The 23,429-nt window shown below is 43.2% G+C and overlaps 1 protein-coding gene across 2 annotated transcripts in view; it reads left to right on the forward strand.

Moving 5' to 3' along the window:
- LOC126088112 (carcinine transporter) overlaps nt 1–23,429 on the forward strand; it is a 382,018-nt gene that overhangs the window by 89,628 nt on the left and 268,961 nt on the right. The window lies entirely within an intron of this gene.

A 23,429-nucleotide genomic window follows, 5' to 3' on the forward strand; every position in this document is an offset into this window, starting at 1 on the left:
GTTGGGCCTTTGTCTGTTGTAGTGTGTATCTCTTCCTTACTCTTCCCGGACTTCTTTAGCGTACCACATTACATTTTGTTACTTTGTAATGTAGTATGGCACTGTTCTTTCCGTCGAGATGTTCGTCCCATTTTCTTATGTTGCCTTCAGTTTTGTTTCTTATGTTAAATGTTAAGTATTCCTGTTTCTTAATCTGTCTACTCTGAAACGGACGTTAATAGCGCTAAGAAATCTTATTTCAGCTGCGTAGATCTTACTTTCTTGTCTGTAAATGACCCACGACTCAGTTTCGTAAAATAGCGTAGTGAAGGCCATTACTTTATGAAACTTCATTTGTGTTATGTTAAGTGTCTTGTTTGTGAGGTATCTATTTGTTGTTCCACGTATGTTTCTAAATTTTCTGACTTTCTCTATATCTTTGTCATGCTCGTATCTGGTATCACATCTCAGATAATTAAAATGGCTGAATTCTTCTTCTACTGTATTGTTGGCAGCTTATGTGGTCCTGTCCTTGTTCTTATGTGGTCCTGTCCTATAAAAGCTACTTACCTTACTTTCCGTGTCAGGGAGATAGACAGCACACCTTTCTTTCCATAATTCCGCAATCTTTATGCTCTTTCCGTTTAAAACACCTTTCCGCATACAGGATTCGTTCATGTTTTCGCATACTGGTAGGTGATTTGGCTTCTGGACTGCCCCGCAGCTCCAAGTAACGTCCTTTTCAAACCCCCATGAGACCTAATTTATTCTACACCTTAAGACTCCTGTTCTCAATCTATTAAGGGTTCTCGAAGTAGTGTAGGGTAGGTGGTAAGCACAGCTAATTTCTTCTCTTGGAGTGAACCCATATTGCTTAAGCGCACTTTCCTCCCACAGGAAAACACGTCTGACATCTGGTTTCACGTCTGACGGTAACGTTCGCTGCAAAAATGTTTCCTGGACCTAAGGTTCAAATGGCTCTGAGCACTATGGGACTTAACTGCTGTGGTCATCAGTCCCCTAGAACTTAGAACTACTTAAACCTAACTAACCTAAGAACATCACACACATCCATGCCCGAGGCAGGATTCGAACCTGCGACCGTAGCAGTCGCGCGGTAACGGACTGAGCGCCTAGAACCGCTAGACCACCGTGGCCGGCCCTGGACCTAAGGGTACGTGTTGCAGGTGTATAATTGTACATCAAGTGTTCTGGGTCTTCAGTTTGCTTCTTCCGTTCTATTTCTCCTTCCACTCTGAGTTTTAAGGGTGAGGGTGCAATGCTGGCCACTGAGTAGTTCTTTGGGATTGGGGCTGGCCTAACTAAACGGACTGACTCGTTTGAGGCCACGCCCACATGCCTGGTGTGAGCCGACGCTCCACAGACTGGTGTTCCGTAGTCTCCCACGGAGAAACAAGAGTCTCAACATGGTTGGCCGGAGAAGCTACACATTTGCTCTCCTAGTAGAGCTTGTCAGATTTCTCAAGATGTTTCTGCTTCAGATTTCTCGTAGAACTTCACTGATTCAACCTTAGCTGCACTGCTGCATAATATAACAATAACCAAATGACGACAGTCACATTCATGCCGATGCCTGATACCATTGTTGGATGAACTGATAATAATCTGCTACTATATAATCCACTAACCGGAGCCATTGATGGTATCCCTTCAGTATAGCGGCCGTCACGAAAATAGTTACCTCAAGGTCAATTCAAATGTTAGTAAAAATTCCCATAAAATATTATACGTATCTGTTTTTAGAATAGAATATGATGGAGTGTTTTTCAAAGCAAAATTGAACGGTTAAAACAAAATTCTCGCCAGCTGCTACGAAAAAAACTTAAAACTCGCGTTACAAGAAATTTTGAAGAAAAATAATTTTTTTCTTCGGTGTCTTGAAGAAACTGAATCACTGACATATTTGGACTGAAAAAGTATATGAACATTCTGAAAGTTTATAGATGCATTTGATACATATTTTACCGTGAAAACATAAAAGTATTCCGAGATAAAAAATAAAATGCCGTAAGAGGTCTGAAACTGTTCCGCGTGTGTAATGAAAAATGTGAATTTGAGTTCTGTTGCGTCTTTTATAAACTAACAGCGAGAAATTTGTTAAGCAAACTGTAAAATTTATTTTGATAACATCTGGAACATCATTATTGTATCGTGTCAACTATGAGAGTATTTCATTTTCGTGTACTTGTGTGCCGCCATCAGGATTTTAGTTCCGATCGCTCGCCTTAATATGACCGAGAATATTCCGTACCTCAGGAAAAATTTTTATATACTGACCCTTCGTCACTGCACCCATCAGCCAAATCGCCGATATACGCTATACAAAAGTTTCTGGGTACTTTCAGGCAAATATTTCCGTTGAATTCGAGCAAAATATATTTGTGCGTACGGTTATGTGAACGTCAAGTTTTACCGAAGTATAGTACAGCACTATTGTCCTCAGCTCGCAATAAGTACATTGTAGAAAAAACTTCTTTCTTGCTGATGCAATGTCTCTGCTTTCCATTAAAAATTTTTGTTCACCATTACACTCTTTGAATCAAAAACCAAGTGAGCGGAGAAGACAAAGAACGGAGTCAGAATAATTAATTTCTTCACGGAGATCACTTTACATTTTTTAGCCGTAGGATACTCTCTTCTGTCGCAGTATGGAAGTACAGTTCTACGCTTTAACTTTTTGTCACAACCTTCCAATACCGTAGATTTACGTTTCCATTTATACCCCTTTCTTGGAAGATCGAAACACTTGTTCACATGTAGAGCTTCTGCCGATGTTACTGGACTGTTAATACAAGGATTTGTTGTCATTTAATGAACTTGCGCAATATTTATATTATTTCTGGTTTCTTCGCATTGGATACGACAATTTTAGATTGTATTCTAATGTCTATTCGTCCTTTACGCGCACCGACTGGAGTGACAGTATACGGAGGCTCTTGCTCCTACATTTCGCTCACAACAAAACGCACATCAAAGCGCCATTCCACAGGAGACGGAAACCACACGTAAACACTTCCACTATAGTAAATTCATTTGATTTTCTTGCTCATCTTTCTCCAATTCACTCCTCTGCTCCACCTCTAATTAATATGTCACCCACAGGACGTTAGAGCCTAATTTTCTGGCTGGAAAACGGCGTTAAGAGTTCGTAAGCATAAAGCGCGTACGTAAGAGTGACGTGAAACGGCGTAATGCAACGCGCCTGACAGGCCACGTGCGCGCTCTTCCCGTTGCGACAGACCCCTGCTGGGGACCGGCTGCCCCTGACTGGCCCAAACACACCGTGCTGCTCGCCGGTCCAGCCTGTACGTGATCCTGCGGTGATCCGAAGGTCGGTCGTAGGCGCGGCGAATGTTCCTGTTCGGTTTATTGGGGGAAGTCTAGGAAACTTAAGCTCGCCCATAAAGTACAGAACACTTTTGGGATCCGTTCACGATTACTGCTCGAGTGCTTGAGATCCCCTCCCCACAGGTTGGATTAAAGGAAGATGGAACGGTTGTAGAGAAATGCAGGAAGACCTGCAGAAGATCGGAACACGGTGCAGGGACTGCCAATTGAACTCCAGCATAATTAAATGTGACGTATTGCGCATACACTGAGGTGAGGATACACACGTATACAGATGGCGGTATTATCGCGTACACAAGGCGTAGAAGGGCAGTGCACTGGCAAGACTCCCAGTTTGTGCCAGCTGATTTTATCTGCTACGGGATTATGGCTGCATGACGAGCATTAACAGACTTTGAACACGGAATGGTTGTATGGAGCCAGACGCATCAGAGATTCCATTCGGAAGTCGTTAGGGAATTCAATTTTCCGAGATCCACAGTGTGAAGAGAGTGCCGAGAATGCCAAACTTCAGGCATTTTTTGTCACTGCGGACAACGCAGTAGCCGACGGGCTTCACTTAACGACCGAGAGCAGTGGCGATTACCTAGAGTCGTCTCTGCTAACAGACAAACAACAAAAATAATAGCAGAAATCAATGTGGGACGTACGACGAACGTATCCGTTTGGACACTCGGCGAAATTTGGTGTTAACGGGTATGGCAGAAATCGACTGACCTGAAATCGACGACCTTCGCTAATAGCACGACATCACCTGTAATGCCTCTCTTGGGCTCGTGGCAATATCGGTTGGACCCCAGACGACTGGAAAACCGTGGCCCGGTCAGATGAGCCCCGATTTCAGTTAGTAAGAGCCAATAATAGGGTTCGAGTGTCCCGCAGACCCCATGAAGCCATGGACCCAGGTTGTCAACAAGGCCCTGTGCAACTTAGTGGTGGCTCCATAATGATACGGGCTGTGTTTACAGGGAATGGACTGGGTTCCCTGGTCCAACTAAAGCGATCATTGTCTGGAAAAGGTTATGTTAGGTTAGTTGGAGACCATTTGTAGCCATTCTTAGACTTCATGTTTCCAAACAGCAATAGAATTTTTATGAATGAAATGCGCTATGTCTCCGGGCCACAGCTGTTCGCGATTTGTTTGAAGAACATTCTGGACAATTCTAGCGAATAACTTGGCCATTTAGATCGCCCGACGTGGAATCCATAGGACATCAATGGGACATAATCGAGAGATCAGTTCGCACACAAAATCCACTGGCAACACTTCCACAATTTATGGCTCAACATTTCTGCAGAGGACTTTGAACAACTTGCTGAGTCCATGCCACATAGAGTTGCTACCCTACGCCGGACAAAAGAAGGTCCGACACGGTATTAGGAGGCATACCATGACTTGTGTTGCCTCAGTGGAAATAGCGAAAAAGACCCATCACCGTGTGATAACACGATTGGAGAACAATCGCTGCAAGCTGTGACGTTCTTAAAATATCTAGGCGTCTACATATGGAGCGATTTAAAGTGGAACGACCACTTTAATAAAATCGCAGGTAAGGTAGACGCGAGACTGAATTTCACTGGAAGAATCCCGAGGAATTGTATAAGGGGCGTCCAAAACGAAACGAGCCGGAGGCATAATTCCAGAAACCAGTACCTGTATGTTAGAAGATTGAACCTAGTTGTTGAGACACTTTTCCCTGTGACACAAGGCGGTGAATGGCTGTCTCATAAAATTCCTGGGGCTGAGATGTTAACCAGTTCCGCACGTACAGCTGGACGTCGTCGCCCGAGGTGAATCGTTTGCCCCTAAGAGCCTTTTAAGGGGACCAAAAATGGCGTAATCACAGGGAGAGTGGTCCGGACCGTATGGAGGGTGGCCGAGAACCTACCATTTGAATTTCTGCAGGAGTGCCGCGACTTTGTTGGTCGTATGAGACTCTGCATTTTCGTGAAGCAGAATTACCCCACAAGTGAGATTGCCTGGCGAAGGGTGGTCAAGGTTTGCGAGTAACGCTGGGCATTCACTGTTGTCCCGTGCTGCAGGAAGTGAATCAGAAGGGGGTCATCTTGGTCTAAGAAAAACGTGATCATAACCTTTCCTGCACTCGTGTGGACGGCCTTGGCTTTTTTGTTGTTGGTGGTGACTCTGGAAGCTTCCACTGGAGACTTTGTCGTTTTGATTCTGGTTAGAAGTGATGACACTATGACTCATCTCCAGCCACCACTCGTGCCAGGAACGCATTCCCTTTTCGAGTATAGCGCTGCAGATGAGCAAGACAGTGGGCCATTCAACGTGGTCCCTGGTGTGGTTGAAGACTGTGGGGCACCCATTGGACACACACTTTGCGCATGTGCAGTCGTTCTTTCACGTTGATGTGAACACTTCCGACGCTCAATCCGACCACGGCGGCTATGGACTTATGGACTTCACTGGCACTCGGCGGTCCTGGGTAATGAGTGCATCCACCAGCTGGACGATGTTATCGGTAATGCAGTGTGGTGCTCCAGACCGTGCATCATAGGCTAACGACACCCGTTCTTCCCTGAAGCGCTTGTGATACGTCTTGACCCTTGCTGACATTCGTCGATGAATGTCCGTTCCTCCTACTGCTTCCACTGTCAGAAATTTCCACGCTCTGGTCGGAACCACACCTCGTTACACACGCCACTATATTAGCCTCCTGTCACCGGTTTGCGCATTCCAGACTCCGGCTCGTTTCTGTTTGAACGCTCCTTATATTTCATCCAAAAAGGGGTTAGCTTACAAAACCCTTCTTCGACCAATACTTGACTATTGATCATCAATTTGGGATCCATATCAGACAGGATTGATAGAGGAAATAGAGGAGATCCAAAGAAGAGCAGCGCATTTCGTTACAGGTAAGCGTGAAAGGATCATCGAGGTGCTCAGCCAACTCCAATGTCAGACACTGCATGAGAAGCGTTCTGCGTCACGATGTGGTTTATTGTTGAAGGTCCGTGGAGGATACGCTCGTAGAAGAGTTAACCAGTATATTGCTTCCTCCTACGTATGTCACACGAAAACAATAAGAAGGGATCATTAGAGAGATTCGAGCTCTTCCCGCGAGCCATTCGCGATTGTAAGGGGAAAGGGGGGGAAGTAACAGTTGTACATAAAGTGCCGGCAGTCACATACCATAAGATCGCTTGCGGAAACTAGGTGTAGATATAGAACTGAGAAACGTGCCGCTAGATTTGGTACCGGTAAGGTAAGAGAAATTAAGGCTGGTATGAAAGTATATAAATAGACGTTTTTTCTTCGGTTCATTTGCGAGTGGAGCCGGAAATGGAATGACTAGAAGTGGAACAGGGTAGCCTCCATCATGCACCGTAAGGCGTCTTGCATGTAGATGCGGATGTAAGCATTAGGATCTGCACAGAGGTACCCGCTTCTATTTCACGATGTACCACGTCATGTGCTCCTCAGGCAGTAAGAGACGCGCAACATAATCTTCACCCACTTCGCCACAGCCAGTCTGTAGAATAGCCACTTCAAATCCTGAAGGCCTGTCTAGCCTTTCAGCACGCTTCTGTAACTGCGTAATGTCGAACATGTCCGAGTCCTGCAGCCATATGAATCAGACACAACGGAATTAATGGTCAATAGAACAGACGCCACATGTAAATAATTAAATCGAGGCTGGCCAATAATCTTTTCAGTGCAGAAGCACACAACACTCGAGATCTTAAGGGAATCGGTGAAACGCCGCGAATATTGGGGATAATGGTCAGGGGCACTACGTCAGTAGTGTGTGGATAAGTTGAGAATTAGAATCTGACGGGAGGCGTGCTAGGATAGTCTGTGCAGTTTCGATGACTGTGTCCGGACGGCATAGCGGTCACAGCAGCTGTCTGGTAAGGAGGAGACCCGGTTTCGAATCCCGGTTTAGCACAAATTTTCAACTTTCCCCATTGCTGTAATTAATACCCACTAGCAGCTAAATGTCGTTCATTTGTTTCTGCGCAATTTCAGTCACAAAGACAATGGTTACAACTGTGAAGCACAAGAGTATCTCATACACCCTATCAAGAAAATAACAAGTGCGAGAAAAACGCTCCATAGGACGCAAGTGCGACGTGAGGTCTGTGAGGATGTGAAGCACAGGGCGAATAGCTGCCCCTCGAGGACCAGGGGCAAACCTTGTCTAGCAGAGTAATAGATGTGGACTAGTGCTGACTTCTGTCGCTTCTTTGTTACCTCTCCGCGTATAGTCTGTTACAACATTATGTCCCCCACTGTCCCGTAGCAGTCTGGGAACAGACGCAGTGGTTAATTCTCTGTGTTCACACCTCTGTTTCGCCATACATTTTTTGTTCTCTTTGCTTTCCCTAAACATTTCCCTGGATTTCCCGAACAGACCTGAACGTAGAAAGATTGCTTCCAGCAACTTCTTTATTTTTGCCCTCTATGGCTCCGTCTAGTACAGTGAAGATGTAGTAACAAATGTTCTACTATCGTAGTCTTTCGTCTAGTCAGTTTTTTCCATACATTCCTTCCGTCGCTGATTCTGCGTAGAACATCCTCATTTCTTATCTTATCAATTCACTTAGTTCTCAGCATCCTTCTGGAACGCCACAGCTCAAACACCTCGATTCTCTTCCTTCCGGGTTTCCCATAATCTATTATTCACTTCCACACAATCCTATGCTCTCAGAAATTTCTTTCCGAAATTGAGGCCTGTGTTTGGTACTGGAAGACTTATTTTCCTGAGGAAAGCTTTCTTTTCCTGCGCTAGTCTGATTCGGATGACTTGTAACGCTGATTCTCCTTCTTTCGCTGACCTTTATTCGTCCAACAGTTGTAGAGCCAAAGGTTTCTTCCCGGTTATTTTCCTTGTACCTAGATTTATATGTCCACCTTTTGTTGTTGCCCTTTGTAGGGACATCCATTCCTCTTCAGCTGAAGTGCCTAGTGTGGAATTCACTACCACCGAACATACAGCATCACATAACGTAATACACATACCATTATTCCTCATACTTCATTATCCCACTTTTTTATTCATTGATCATTAGGGAACATTCTCTTAACCTTCAGTCTCTCTTCATCATCACATTAGAACATGACCTGAGTCTGTGTCCGATCCTAGGTACGCCCTACAGTCCAGTCCCTGATTTCGTAATCTCTCATCACGATGTTATCAAATTGGTTTCTTTTTGTCTCAGTCTTTTGCAGAATATACCTCCTTCTCGTCTTACTCTTGAGCAGTGTATCTTCTATTACTAACTGTAATTTATTGCAACACTCGAGGAGTCTTTGTCCCCTATAATTTCTACTACCGAGCCCGAATTCTACTTTCTAAACTGTCTTCTATTTCTTCCCCTACAACAGTGTTTCAGTCACCTATGATTATTAGTTTCATCTCCCTGTATGTACTGAGATATCTGCTCAGTGCCCTCATATACCCTATCTATTCCTCTTTTGCTGTGACGTCAGCATGTATAACTGAAATATTGTCGGCGTTGGTTTGCTGTCGATTCTGATGTGAACAATTCTATCACAGAACTGTTCATAGCAGCTCACTCTTTTCGCTACCTTCCTCTTCATAACAGATCCTGATATAATTTTGCTGGTTTTTCGAACGTTTTTTATAGCCAGCTCTTGCTTGGGAGTCCCCTGCCCGAGATCCGAAGGGGGAGGACTAATCCAGTTTTTTTTTCCAATGGGGAGATCATTATGACACATATTCAATTAAGTGATGGGAAGCTGCGATCGACGTGAAGGTTTGTTTGAACACCACAACGCTTTATGGCGCATGGTCTTCTGGCGGTGGAATGCCATTGCCGTGCTCCACTCTTTGAACTGCCGTACCAGACCAGATATAGGGGGAACATTCCCCGAGCTGAATGAAGTGATAAGTGACGGAGAAAATCGTAAAGCTGACCTGGAATGGAGCCACTTTCCGTTGGCTCTACAGTGTGACATTTAAGAACTGAGATGCCGAGCCAAACCAATTACAGGCCACTGTTTCGCTTAGATACGGTGGTTTCCATTGCCTCTTACATCCTCATGCTGCTGATTATTAGCACTTTTATTTTCACAAGTCCGTCTTGATCACACAGATTTCTTTATACTTTATTGACGGTTTAGGCTTACCGCCATCTTCAGATCGTTAAAATATTCTGATAAAAAATCGTCGTCAAGTTAAATATGTGAGTACATGATACGTGCTCTCATTTACAGACTTCATGTCTTCAATTGATAACAGCTGGTTATTGCTGATTCTTCCACCTTCAGGTGCAATTTCGCACCCCATTCGTGACAGTGTGCCTTTAATTTATATCCACTCCTCCACCCTCTTTGGCTAGGCCGTTGGCGGAATGTAGATGACTCCTTACGCAGAAAATATTAGTGTGCCATTGCTGATTATCTTTTAATTAAAATTTAAACAGTGGTTAGTACCGAGCCCGGGACCCAGAATAATGATTGGTAATCAAAGACGTCGGCCGTATACCAATGTGACCCTTTTGCATTAAATCTACCAACAGTGTATTGGAGGATATAATGACAGATGCTCCTCTGCAACTGCCGAATCTTGGTGGTCTAACAGCTAAATTTGTAAAAACGTTCCTAGGAACTTGTACCCAAAAGATATGTTGGTATCGGCGTTCGATCTGTAGTTCCAGTTTTCAGTATACCATTCACTGTAAGTACTGCATGACGATGAGCATTGTTATTCTTAAATGGGTACGGATTACTAATTGCAAGAGCATGAGCTACAGCAAAGATCTCGCCCCTTTACTTCTGAGCCATGAAAGCGCCGCTTCGCAGAACGTTAAGTCGCCAGGCCCGGTTGGAATCCCAGTTAGGTCTTACGAAGAGTACCCTGCGGCATTGGCCGATTACTTAGCTTGCATTTATCGCGAATCCCTCGGCCAGCACAAAGCCCCAAGCGACTGGAAAAAAGCACAGGTGACTCTTGTGTTTCAGAAGGGTAAAAGAACGGACCCGCAAAATGACAGACCAATATCCTTAACATCGATTTCTGCAGAATTCTTGAACATTTCTGAGTTCGAATATCATAATTTTTTTTTGCGAGCGAAAAGCTAATGTCCCCGAATCAGCACGGTTTTATAGAGCATCGTTCGTGCGAAACGCAGCTTGTCTTTTTTTCATATGATATAATACGAACTATGGACGAACGGCAACAGGCATATTCTACATTTCTAGATTTCTGAAAATCATTTGACACGGTGCCCCACTGCAGAATGTTAACGAAGGAACGAGCACATGGAATAGGTTCCCAGATACTTGAGTGACTCGAAGACTTCTTTTATTTATTTATTTATTGTTCCGTGGGACCAAATTAAGGAGAAGTCTCCATGGTCATGGAACGAGTCAATACATGAAATTATAACACGATATTAGAAACAGATAAAATGAAATATAAAAAAACATATTCAGGTGACAAGTCGTAAATTTAAATAAAGAAAATCAACAATGTAACACTGGAATTTGCTTAATTTTTTAGCTCTTCCAGGAGCTCCTCGACAGAATAGAAGGAGTGAGCCATGAGGAAACTCTTCACTTTAGACTTAAAAGTGTTTGGGGTACTGCTAAGATTTTTGAGTTCTTGTGGTAGCTTATTGAAAATGGATGCAGCAGAATGCTGCACTCCTTTCTGCACAAGAGTCAAGGAAGTGCATTCCACATGCAGATTGGATTTCTGCCTAGTATTAACTGAGTGAAAGCTGCTAACTCTTGGGAATAGGCTAATATTGCTAACAACAAACGACATTAAAGAAAATATATACTGTGAGGGCAATGTCAGAATTCCCAGACTATTGAATAGGGGTCGACAAGATGTTCTCGAACTTACACCACATATAGCTCGAACAGCCCGTTTTTGAGCCAAAAATACCCTTTTCGAATCAGAAGAATTACCCCAAAAAATAATACCATACGACATAAGCGTATGGAAATATGCGAAGTAGACTACTTTTCGTGTTGAAGTGTCACTTATTTCAGATACTGTTCTAATGGTAAATAAAGCAGCATTTAGTTTCTGAACAAGATCCTGAACATGGGCTTTCCACAACAGCTTACTATCTATCCGAACTCCTAGGAACTTGAACTGTTCCGTCTCGCTTATAATATGCCCATTCTGTCTGATCAAAATATCGGTTCTTGTTGAATTGTGTGATAGAAACTGTAAAAACTGAGTCTTACTGTGATTTAGCATCAAATTATTTTCCACAAGCCACAAAGTTATTTCATGAACTACGTTATTTGATACTGTTTCAATATTACACACAAGATCCTTCACTATCAAGCTGGTGTCATCAACAAACAGAAATATTTTTGAATCACCTGTAATACTAGAAGGCATATCATTTATATAAATAAGAAACAGCAGTGGCCCCAGCACCGACCCTTGGGGAACGCCCCACTTAACAGTGCCCCATTGGGATTGAACATCACTACCACTCTCAATATTGCGGAGAATTGCCTTCTGCTTTCTGTTCTTAAGGTAAGAGGCGAACCAATTGTAAGCTACTCCCCTTACTCCATAATGGTCCAACTTCTGCAGTAACATTTTGTGGTCAACACAGTCAAAAGCCTTCGTTAAATCAAAGAAAACACCTAGCGTTCGCAACCTTTTATTTAATCCATCCAAAACCTCACAGAGAAAAGAGAATATAGCATTTTCAGTTGTTAAACCATTTCTAAAACCAAACTGAACATTTGACAGCAAATTATGTGAATTTAAATGCTCCAGTAACCTTGCATATACAACCTTCTCGATAAGTTTAGCAAACACCGATGGCATAGAAATAGGTCTATAATTGTCAACATTATTCCTGTCTCCCTTTTTATAAAGTGGCTTCACTACCGAGTACTTTAATCGGTCAGGAAACCGACCACTCCTAAAGGAAAAGTTACATATATGGCTAAGTACTGGGCTAACATAGAACAATACTTCAGTATTCTGCTAGATACCCCGTCATATCCATGAGAGTTCTTCGTCTTTAGTGATTTAATTATTAACTCAATCTCCCTCTTGTCAGTATCATAGAGGAGCATTTCAGGTAACAGTCTCGGAACACTTTTTTCTAAGAGCGCTATATGATTCCCTGTTGGGACTAGGTTTCTATTTAGTTCACCTGCTATATTCAGAAAGTGATTATTAAATACTGTACATATATGCGACTTATCAGTAACACGGACATTCCCACTACACACTGATTCTATATCCTCGACCTGTCTCTGCAGACCAGCCACTTCCTTTACGACTGACGATACGGTTTTAAATTTATCCTGAGACTTAGCTATTCTATCTGTATACCGCATACTTTTTGCCTTCCTAATAACAGTTTTAAGCACCTTACAATACTGTTTGTAATGGGCTGCTGCATTTAGATTTTGACTGTTTCTAACGTTTTGATATAATTGCCACTTTGTTCTAGAAGATATTCTTATCCCTCTAGTCAGCCACTCAGGCTGCCTGTTTGTGCTAGTACCCTGTTTTGAACGTTGTAACGGAAAGCAACTTTCAAAGAGCACGAGAGAAGTCTTGAGAAAAGCATTATATTTATCGTCTACTGTATCAGCGCTATAAACATCTTGCCACTCTTGTTCCTTGATAAGATTTACAAAGGTCTCTACAGCAACTGGATCAGCTTTCCTAAACAGCTGATGACTATATTTAACACGTGTTGCAGCACAAAAATCTTTTAGAGTTAAAATTTGTGCATCATGATCTGAAGTAATAGAACCCAGTACATTGTCTTCGATGGCGAGTGTTCATCGGAGACAAGTGGATCATCAGGACTGTCCCAGGGAAGTGTAAGAGGAATGCTGTTGTTTTCTTCTATACACATAAATGATGTGGCGAATAAGGTCTGCAGCAATCTGTAACGGAACTGAAATGATGGTGGGCTGACAGTAATTTGGAGCCCGCGCATCTGAAACGGGCGCGCTTGTGTGAGACTGCCAGGGAGTGCACCCTGATGCCATCTATTGGCGAAACTGGGAATTAGCGCTGCCTGTCAGACAATGCACTAAGCTCTCAGAGTCAAATGTATTCTTTTTCTTGGTAATTATAAGTTATTACTGTATAATTTAATGTTGTAAAGCGCTAGTAGTAAATTATTATGACTGGTATGGACTCCAGGGTAGTAAATATAAATATTCTTAAATACTAAATGATTTCGGTAAAAAGGTGGTAGGGGAACGCCCCCACTCTTGGTGATACGAGCGTAGCTAGGGGTAGCTGGAGACACAGGGACTGAACAATGGAATGGCCTGGGGAGTGTTGACGTGATTGGACGTGCGTAACTGTGCTCACGCAAAAGTGATTGTGCAACAGCGAAGAGGCGAATATCGTCGCCGTTTTTGGAGTAAAACGCGACGAATGGTTGTTGAAGCCGCCTCTATGCCGCTGGGGCTGATTGTAAGAGTTCCTGTGCCCAGGTTTTATGGCGGACGTGCAGTAGCTTATACGAGTGCTACAGCTCATAGTTCCAGCCGCCATTAAGGGCATGAGGCGTGAAGAGCTGCGTTAGCCACATGCATCTCACCACCAGCACTGACACGTCTACCCAAGGCAAGACTGCTTGCAATTGTTAAGTCGAACTTTGTATACATGTAAAAGGAGAATACCAGTTTTCTTTTATGCAAGTGCAGAGGACAGAATATAGTAATGAGTAAAATTACGACACATGTTGTTCATTGTAAAGTGTAGTAACCTCAAACATAGTATAGTGAAATCAGACTAAGGCCACCATTGCCTCTTTCATTTACAATTCTTTTGGTTGTAGAATACTTTAGCGTATAAGAATGTTGAAAAGAGCAATGGTCACACCAGAATGAGTCGCCTATTTACAGTTACTTAAATTTTTCTGAGCAACCTTTCAAGTAAAGTCACTTAACTAATTCTGTATCAATGGTCCAAAGAGTAATATCCAAAATCATTAAATAAGTTGAAGGATAGAATTTTGTTAACCGAAGTTGCATAAACTGTCTTGGTAGTAATTACCAAGCCAACTCACAGAAATTGAGAGAGTATTTGCTTTGTAGAATCATCTAGAATGATCAGAAATAGTAATATTCAGAATTAAGTTTAAATTCAACTCAAGCCATTTCACTTTGAAACGAGCCCAAAAATTGATTTATTCTTTTGCTCCTTCAGAGCTGGCGACCGTAGTTATAAGTATGTTCAGGAGGATTCGACGGTAAGTCTGCTGCTCTCGTCGTGCTGATAGGATTATCCACTGCTGCTAGCAGTGGTGATTGGATACATAAGCTCACTACCAAGTTAAGTGGGTCAGGTAGGCAGTGTTACCGTGTGAACTGTAGGGCACTGTAGGCCGTGGATCGAACCCGTTCAATCATCACAGCTCTTAGGGAAATAGTCCGGTTAGGAGTGTACTAATCATTAGGTAAATACTGGCGAGTAACGGTCAAAAATGTATACGCAAGTGAATTTAGCAAGGTCCACGTAGCACCTAGTTAATGTGGTGCAATGGCGAGGGTAGGAGTGGAGTAAAAGTGAGCTGAGCTTGTGGCAGCTGTGCTGGATTCAAATATTAACTACGTGAATTCACTACTGCCTCTTACCATTGGGACTGAGCTGTTTACAGTTAAAATACGTAGCAGTAAGCGCAAAGGCGTGACAGCTACAAGTCCGTATTGGTTTTATACATACGGAATTGGGAAGTGGGTCATTCCGTCAGTGGAGGGGGTTAAAACAACCGAGTCAGTGGAGAACATACCCCATTTACTGATGGAAAGATTCAGCGGTTCGGTCGCAAATCTACGGTTGTTTCCTGCTGGAGCTGTGTCGAGGTTGAGTGACTGTAGAAGGATGCATGATGACGTAGACAAAATTTCTAGCTATTGTGGTGGATGGCAGCTGGTTCTAAATGTAGAAAAATGTAACTTACTGCGGATAAATAGGAAAAACAAGTCGGTAGTGTAGGTATACAGCATCAGCAGTGTCCTGTGAAACACAGTCACGTCTTTTAAATATTTGGATGTAATGTTGTAAAGCAATATGAAATGGAACGAGCATGTGAGAACTATGGTGTGTAAGACGAATGGTTGATTTCGGTTCATTGGAAGAATTTTGGGAAGTGTGGTTTATCTGCAACGGAGATCGCATACAGGTCGCTGGAGCGACCTGTTCTTGAATACAGCTCGAGTGTTGGGGATCCGCGCCAGGTAGGACTGAAGGAAGACATCGAAGCAATTCAGAGGCGGGCTGCTAGATTCTTTAATGCTTCGGAAACTCAAATGAGAATCCCTGGAGGAACTGAGGAACACTATTGAGAAAATTTAGAGAACTGGCATTTGAAGCTGACTGCAGAACGATTCTACTGCCACCAAGATTCACTTCACGTAAAGACCACGAAGGATACGAAAAATTAGGGCTCATACGGAAACGTATAGATAGTCGTTTTTCTCTCGCTCTGTTAGCGAGTGGAATAGGAGAGAAAATAACTATTTTGTTTCTCTTATTTTAAATAAAATACACTGGAGTCCAAAATGAAAGCAACAAACCACAATTTCCCCGTCTTGTGTCTAATTGACGATATAATCATACAAACTGTCAACTTATGTCCGTACGAGCGTGTTGTGCGCCCTAAAACACTAATAATCTTCATCATCACGAGCGTGTTCTGCACGGAAGATGGCATTTCAGTCAACGGGAAACCACACCAGCGATGACGTCAGGGCACCTATCAAACGCAGTAGTGTTTGCCGAGTAGTCCCACATCCACAATTGCTGTATACACAGTGACTTATAGTGTGCAGTATGGCACAGAGAAGACGCCTACCAGACTCTCTGCGGTGGAGGGCAATAGGATGAATGGAAGAAGTGCACTCGCAAACTCATGTGGCCCGATGCCTTAATGTGAATCGTTCTGTTGTTTCTCGGATGTTGCCACAGTTTATAGAGACCGAAACTGTATCCCGAAGACTTGGGCAGGGCAGACTACGTGTGACATCAGAAAGAAAGGGCCGCTATTTGCCTGTAAAGGCACGACGGTACCGCCTTAGTACTGCATAACAACTGGCATCGAACCTCGCAGCACCCACTGGACGTGTTGTATCGAGGCAAGCTGTGTAGAGAAGACTTCGACAGACTGGCCTTTACTGTCGGATACTTGCTGTTTGAGTGCCTGTGACGCGTCTTCACAGAAGGGAACGTCTAGAGTGGAACTGGACAGTCGAAGAGTGGGCCAATGTTCTTCTCACAAATGAGTCCCGGTTTGGTCTGGACGGGGATTGGCATCTGAAGGGAATGTGGAACACTATTTCGAGACCCGAACATTGCAGAAATAGACCGATACCGAGGAGAATCGCTAATGGTGTGGGTAGGGATTTTGTTGACCACTCTAACACCTCTTCATGAAATTGTATGGGTGAATGGGAGACGTTTAACTGCTGTCAGGTACCGTGACGAGGTCTTGGGACCTCATGTGCGGTTGTTGCGAGGTACCGTGCGCCAAGAGTTCGTACCGATGGGCGATAATGCTCGACTTCATAGAGCACGAGTGGTTGATGTTTTCTTGGAAACGGAAGATACTGCACGCATGGCGTGGCCTGCTCGCGCTCTCGATTTGAATCCCACAGAGTATGTCTGGGATGGGTGGTCACACCCCATAGTGAGCACATTAACCAGGTGTCGGAATGGTGGTGGTAAGTTCCTATGGGACCAAACTGCTGAGGTCATCGGTCCCTAGGCTGACACACTACTTAATCTAACTTAAACTAACTTACGCTAACGACAACACACACACGCATGCCCGAGGGAGGACTCAACCTCCGACGGGGAGAGCCGCGCGAACCGTGGCAAGAGCCCCAAGACCGCACGGCTGCCCCGCGCGGCTGTCGGAATGTGTATGCAAATCTGTTAAGTTGGAAAAAACGAAGAACATTGTCGTCTATTGTTCTACTTGTTGCAGTTGCTTACATACTGTATTCTTTACATTGATTCTACTTTGCTATCACCTGTTTATACTGTCTTGTGGCAAAATAAACGCAACCTTGTTAAATTTCCGTTTGTTGCTTTAATTTTGGACACCAGTGTAAATGTTAATCTGCTGTACTGAGAATAATCGAACATCCAAAAAATATTCAAAGCGGGTAATGGAGCACATTTGTGGCGTTGAAGGAGACGTTCCTGACTGCGTCACTGGGCCACGTTCTATACATGGTGTCGGTACTTTCGCCGATAGGGATGAAAACCCAGTGGCAGCCTGTGTAGACACAATCGCAGATACCACTACGTGTATCTCATCGTACAGTACTCTTAAGAGACGTTGCGGCAGGGAGACAAATCGACATGTGGAGCCTCACTAAGCCTGGTGGTCAGTTAGATTAGTAGCCTCGCACATGGTCCGTGGGGTTAACACAGTGTACCGACAGGAACTGGAAGATCCGTACACTGAGCAGACGATATTCTGGCAGGAGCGACGATCTAACGAACGAAACGGGAAACGTATACGGTGAACGATAGCAACCAACCCTAGTGTAATCTCTTCACAGAAGCATCATGATGACTAGGTTGCCTCCACTACAAACCGCCGTATCTTGGCGGATTATCCACCAGTATATGAATGAAGACAGCCTTTATCTGCTCGTCACTTTAAATACCACGCGGTAAGTAGTTAGTGCTGTGTCACACCGCTACACTGAGCGCAGGAATGGCACCACATGGTCTGGTCAAACGAATACTTTCCATCCTGCGGGTGCTAACATTTCTGGCTCTGCTTGTACGATCAGAGGACCTGTCGCCGTTTGAGAACCTACGGTGCCATCTGAAACTCTGTTCCCGATAGCACTCTTTTGGCACTAGAAAAACCTGAAAGGCACTGTAGTGCAACCGAATTTTATAACTTTTAGAATGACTGTCTATTTAGCTTCTAGAGGAGGCAAACTCGTTACTAAAAATTTAATTTAACTGCTTTTTGTGATACGAAATGTGGTATAGTGTTTAGCTTACTAGCATTTAATGCTTCGGTTAAAGTATGTTCGAAGCAGATCTGCAGCTTCCTTCAGGGTGTTCCATTTGCTCTGTGCATCAGTGTACCCTGCGTTTCGACGTTGTGCGCTCGTCAGCTTTTTAGTCTTGCCAGTTGAGCAAGTCTCAAACAAGTTTTGAGCGTTCAAGGCTAGGAGGGAACGCAGAGCGTGCCTCTGTAACTACCCGTGAAACGCCGAGTTACGTAATAATAGGCAGGTGAGAAAAACAACGGGCTGTTTCCATCACTAAACTTAGTATCTCAGATGGAAAGCTGGTCTGAAAGGACGTATTATCACCTACAATGATTTTAATAACCAAAACAGAGAAGTGTACTAGCCCCAGGGTGAAAACGTGACTCCTTCAATGGCGTGTGCACTAGTTGAAAGCCTGTTGAACGATTTAAACCTGGATTTCTGCCTTCCGTAAGTAACGTCCTTCCAAATAAAATGTCCCAATAAGAGTGTTATTAATACGGCAGATTTTAGTATTATCCTACATTGCTGAAACGTGCTACTGGCATGAGTAACAGAAAGCAGGCAATATCCTACGAATTAGTCACAAATTTGTGTACCCTGTAACACGTTTCGGAGTTTAAAGGCTCATTTCAGGTGACGATTTATCGTTGTTGTGAACCTCTTGACAGATTAAAACTGTGTACCAGACCAGAAATCAGTTTTAATCCACCACGAAGTTTCTCAAAAACTCACATTTTCCTGCAGAGCGAGATTTATCCGGGATACTGACGTTGATGGCTGTGTCACGGGTGACACAAGCTGAGGACTCTTGGATGCGGGAGGATATGGCACTGTCCTTCTTCCTAACCCACGCGAGTCGTAAGCATCTGAGATAAGTCAACGAGGCTATTGTATTAGCATAAAGCAGTTGGTCAAAACAATATGAAAAACATAGTGTAAACACATTTTCGGATTCTGTTTTGCGACATGTGTAACACAACGTCCACTGTTGTCTGACATATCTGTAACTTTTGTGAAATAGGACAAAATTGTAATTTTGGAGACACCCGAGATTGGCGCAATACGAGGGTCGTCCACAAAGTAAAGTTCCGTTTCTATTTCTATCTGCGGCAGCGCTACGATCGCAGTTCCGAGCATGCGCGGCAGATACTATGACTCAAGGAGAAGACATGTACGCCATTTTCAGATCGCTGCTGCCGACGTGTGCTTTGTAGTGCTTCTTTATAATGTCAGACGTAATTGAAAATGCTGCCGTGTGTGAAATCAGATCTGTGATTCGTTTTCTAAATGCAAAGAAAGTCAAACCAAAGGAAATTCATCGGCAAATCTGCGAGTTTACGGACAAAATGCTATGAGTGATTCAATGGTTAGAAGATGAGTCAGACTGTTCAATGAAGGACATGATAAAGTGCACGATGAAGAACGAAGTGGAAGCCCGCCTGTGGTTACTGATGAACTGGTTCACACAATTGAAGAGAATATCAAGCACAACCGTAAGTCTACACTTAGTGCCTGCCCTTGCTGTGGACGTTCCTCAAATCTCACGATCACTAATTCATGAAACTGTTACTGAAAAACTGAAATTTCGAAAACTTTATAGACGTTGGGTACCCAAAATTCTTACTGAACAACACAAAAAACAACGGATGGGCAGTGCACTTCAGTTTTTGACACGCTACAATGAAGAATGCGATGGTTTCCTTTCTCGGATAGTCAGGGGGGATGAAACTTGGGTATCGTACGACACCCCTGAAACAAAACGGCAATCAGTGGAATGCACGCACACTTCATCACCAACGAAGGTTAAGCCTAAGCAAATCTTGACATCTTGAAAAGTCATATGCATCGTTTTTTACGACAGAAAAGGCGTTTAGCTGATTGCTTTCTTACCATGAGGCCAAAAAATCAGTGCACATGGTTACTGCGAGACCATTAAGAAATTGCGCCGCGCAAAACAGAACAGGCGCCGAGGATTTCTGTCAATAAGTGTTGTTTTTTTACACGATAATGCCCGACCTCACACGGCGAATGTAACCAAACAACTCTTTCGGGAATTTCACTGGGACGCGTTTGATCATTCTCCGTACAGCCCGGACCTCGCTCCTAGCGACTTTCATCTCTTCTTACACCAAAAATCTTTCCTTGGTGGTCAACACTTCAACGATGATGACGAGCTGAAAGAACATGTTACCACATGGTTGAATACACAGGCGGCAACCTTCAATGAAGAAGGCATAGAAAAACTTGTGCCATGCTATGACAAGTGGCTACAAGATTTCGGAAGCTATGTAGAAAAGTAGTTTGACAGTTGTAGATTTTTGTGCAATTAATCTTTTTTCTGTATTTTTACAAAAATGTCTCTGAGCATTATGGGACTTAACATCTGAGGTATCAGTCCCCTAGAACTTAGAACTACTTAAACCTAACTAACCTAACGACATCACACACATCCATGCCCGAGGCAGGATTCGAACCTGCGACCGTAGCGGTCGCGCGATTCCAGACTGAAGCGCCTAGAACCGCTCGGCCACACCGGCCGGCCTGTATCTGTGCATGTTTGTTTTATATAACCAAGCGGAACTTACTTTGTGAACGACCCTCGTACGTCCTCCGTATTTTTTTTTTTATTTAACCAGACGATGTCACAAGTTTACCGTATAGAGATCGTAGCTGAGGTCATCCAAGCACGCTTGTACAGTGCCACTCGATTCAGAACTAGCCGGTTCGAACCCTGGTAGTGGATGAAATCCTCATAGTTGGCCGCCAAGGAGACAGGGGAGTGGCTTAAAGTTCCTTATAATCAGACGTTGTGCCAGTGTCCCAGACTAAATTTCAAACCCCTCTGCAGCTTTACATTTAGTGAGGGCATGTGACACTGTTGATGGTGATCCGTACGTCGGATGGGCACGTTCAGCTCGGCGCCCCCATTGCTGCCATTCAGGATGAGAGGGCTGTGTGCCGGCATCGCCTGTACCTGCTCGCTTTTCTCACAACCAAACAACACAAACGTCAGCGCATACTGCACTCATTACAATCACCTGCACTCAACACATGTACTTCAAGTTTGTTTCTTTTATAACAGTCTACGCTCACAAAAAAATTTTGTCCACAGACAAATTTTTAATTTCGATCAGTCGTGACCATCTCGAGATCTGTTTAAAACTTATCCTAATACGAGGGCTGTCCAGAAAGTAAGTTGCGATTGATGGCGAAATGAAAATCACAGTGAAAATCAGAAATGTTTCATTTGTAACAGTTAGCTACACCTTTCAGCTACTTCTCTACGTTGCTGGAAATATTAAAGCTTGTTCAAGCTTGGTTTCGTATGTCGGAGTATTAGATAACAAATATTCTCTGCTCTCCACAATTATCAAGTATGAATATTATGAAGCCACTGTGTTTGCATCCCCGACCATGTCTCAAGAAAAGCTGTAATTTTTTGCGAGAAATGGAACCGTGTTTTTTTTTCCTCTGATTAGTAACGAATTAGTCTCGAGTCGGAAAAGTATAGAGTCTACGTGGGGGCGGGAGCGTGGGACGCGAAACAGCCTTCCATTCTGGTACCAAACATGCAAGTATCATAGAACAGAGGGTATACAGAAAGGAGACCTGAGGGCGACTTCTTGGATTTGTATGAAGCCAAGCGTTGCGCTCATGGACGTAAAAAAAGAAGGGAGGTGGCATTACGTCACAGACCTGAAGCCGATGTCCGACATCTTAACTAGCCCAAAACATTTGGTTCACCGCAATTTTTCCAGAATTTTCATTTGGTTCACCGCATTCATACTGCCATAGTTAATCGCGGTGACACTTCCCTGTGACGTCACTCTGACTGTGTCATATTACTAGAGCAAATATGCATTAGAGCACAGAAAAACATTCGAAATTGCCTTCCTGACACTATGTTATTCAAGTAGGTTCTATAATTTCTCGTATTAAAAACTGTTGTTGCGCGCAGACGACAGAAATAATGAACAAGAAGTACTAGTAAACATCAGTCCGCCAAAGTTTTGGGCTACTTAAAATGGCTGCAAGCCCTGCCCACTCTGTGTTCAAAACAAAGTACAGTGTAAGTCTATAGTGCCACCTCCCTTCTCTTTTTTACCCCCATGGTTGCGCTGGATGCCTTATTGAAGCCTAATAAACGCGAAACGATGGCTGATTACTACTACTGCTCGAAATGGACATTGTTACAAAACAGAACTTATCTAACCGATTAAACGAAAACTTTTACGAAACGAAACGCTCATGAAACAAGGTGTGATAAATCTTTTGTCAAAAACTTGTCACATGATCTTTTAAATTACTGTTAACTTCTACAAACTTTGAACTCCCTCTGCTTTTAGCTTCAGAAGACAATGAAGCTACTTTGCTTTGAAAATATCTATTCTGTCCTTCCATAAATTTAAATGTACCGGTACTCCTTAATGTTTCTTTTTGGGGGCTGTGAACGACTCGTAAAAAAACAACTTCACTTCCAACAAAAACAGCTGTTATTGAACACTCTGCAGGAGTTTCAGGGTATGCATCAGAGCTGTAATTTTCATTCATGTTTTCAACCGGAAAAAAATGTGTAGACATTACTTTAAATGAAGCCAGTAGGCTGATTAAAATTTAATTCACACAAATGTGTTGAATTAGGCCCAGACCTTTAAGTTCACTCTTAACATATTATGTAATATGGATCATATTCGTTAAAAAATGACGATTACAAGTGTCTTTGTCCTACATATGTGATGTGTTCAGCTTTTCCATTATGTAATCCAGCAACAATTACAATAATAAATCGCGTTCACTAGTTTGAGAAACGCATTTACTTCCATGAATTGTTCACGACTGTTTTTACGGTAAATATGACTCCTGCAAGTGTAAATCATCAACTGTAAAATAATGAAAGCATCTAATTTTATATACGAAGCTCTCCTGGACAGCTTACAATCGCTTCGTGCAAAATTATGCGCAATCCCAAATTTTTGTTTGACTTTCCTTTTCATGCCTTTTATCAAAGAATTAATAAATACAATACGTTAAACATTATTTTTGCTTATTTTGCAGCGTGATTAACGTAAAAATTGAAAACAGAAAAGATGAAATAATTTCCACAGGCGGGCTC

This window comes from Schistocerca cancellata, chromosome 6, assembly GCF_023864275.1.
Source record: "Schistocerca cancellata isolate TAMUIC-IGC-003103 chromosome 6, iqSchCanc2.1, whole genome shotgun sequence".
NCBI lineage: Eukaryota > Metazoa > Arthropoda > Insecta > Orthoptera > Acrididae > Schistocerca > Schistocerca cancellata.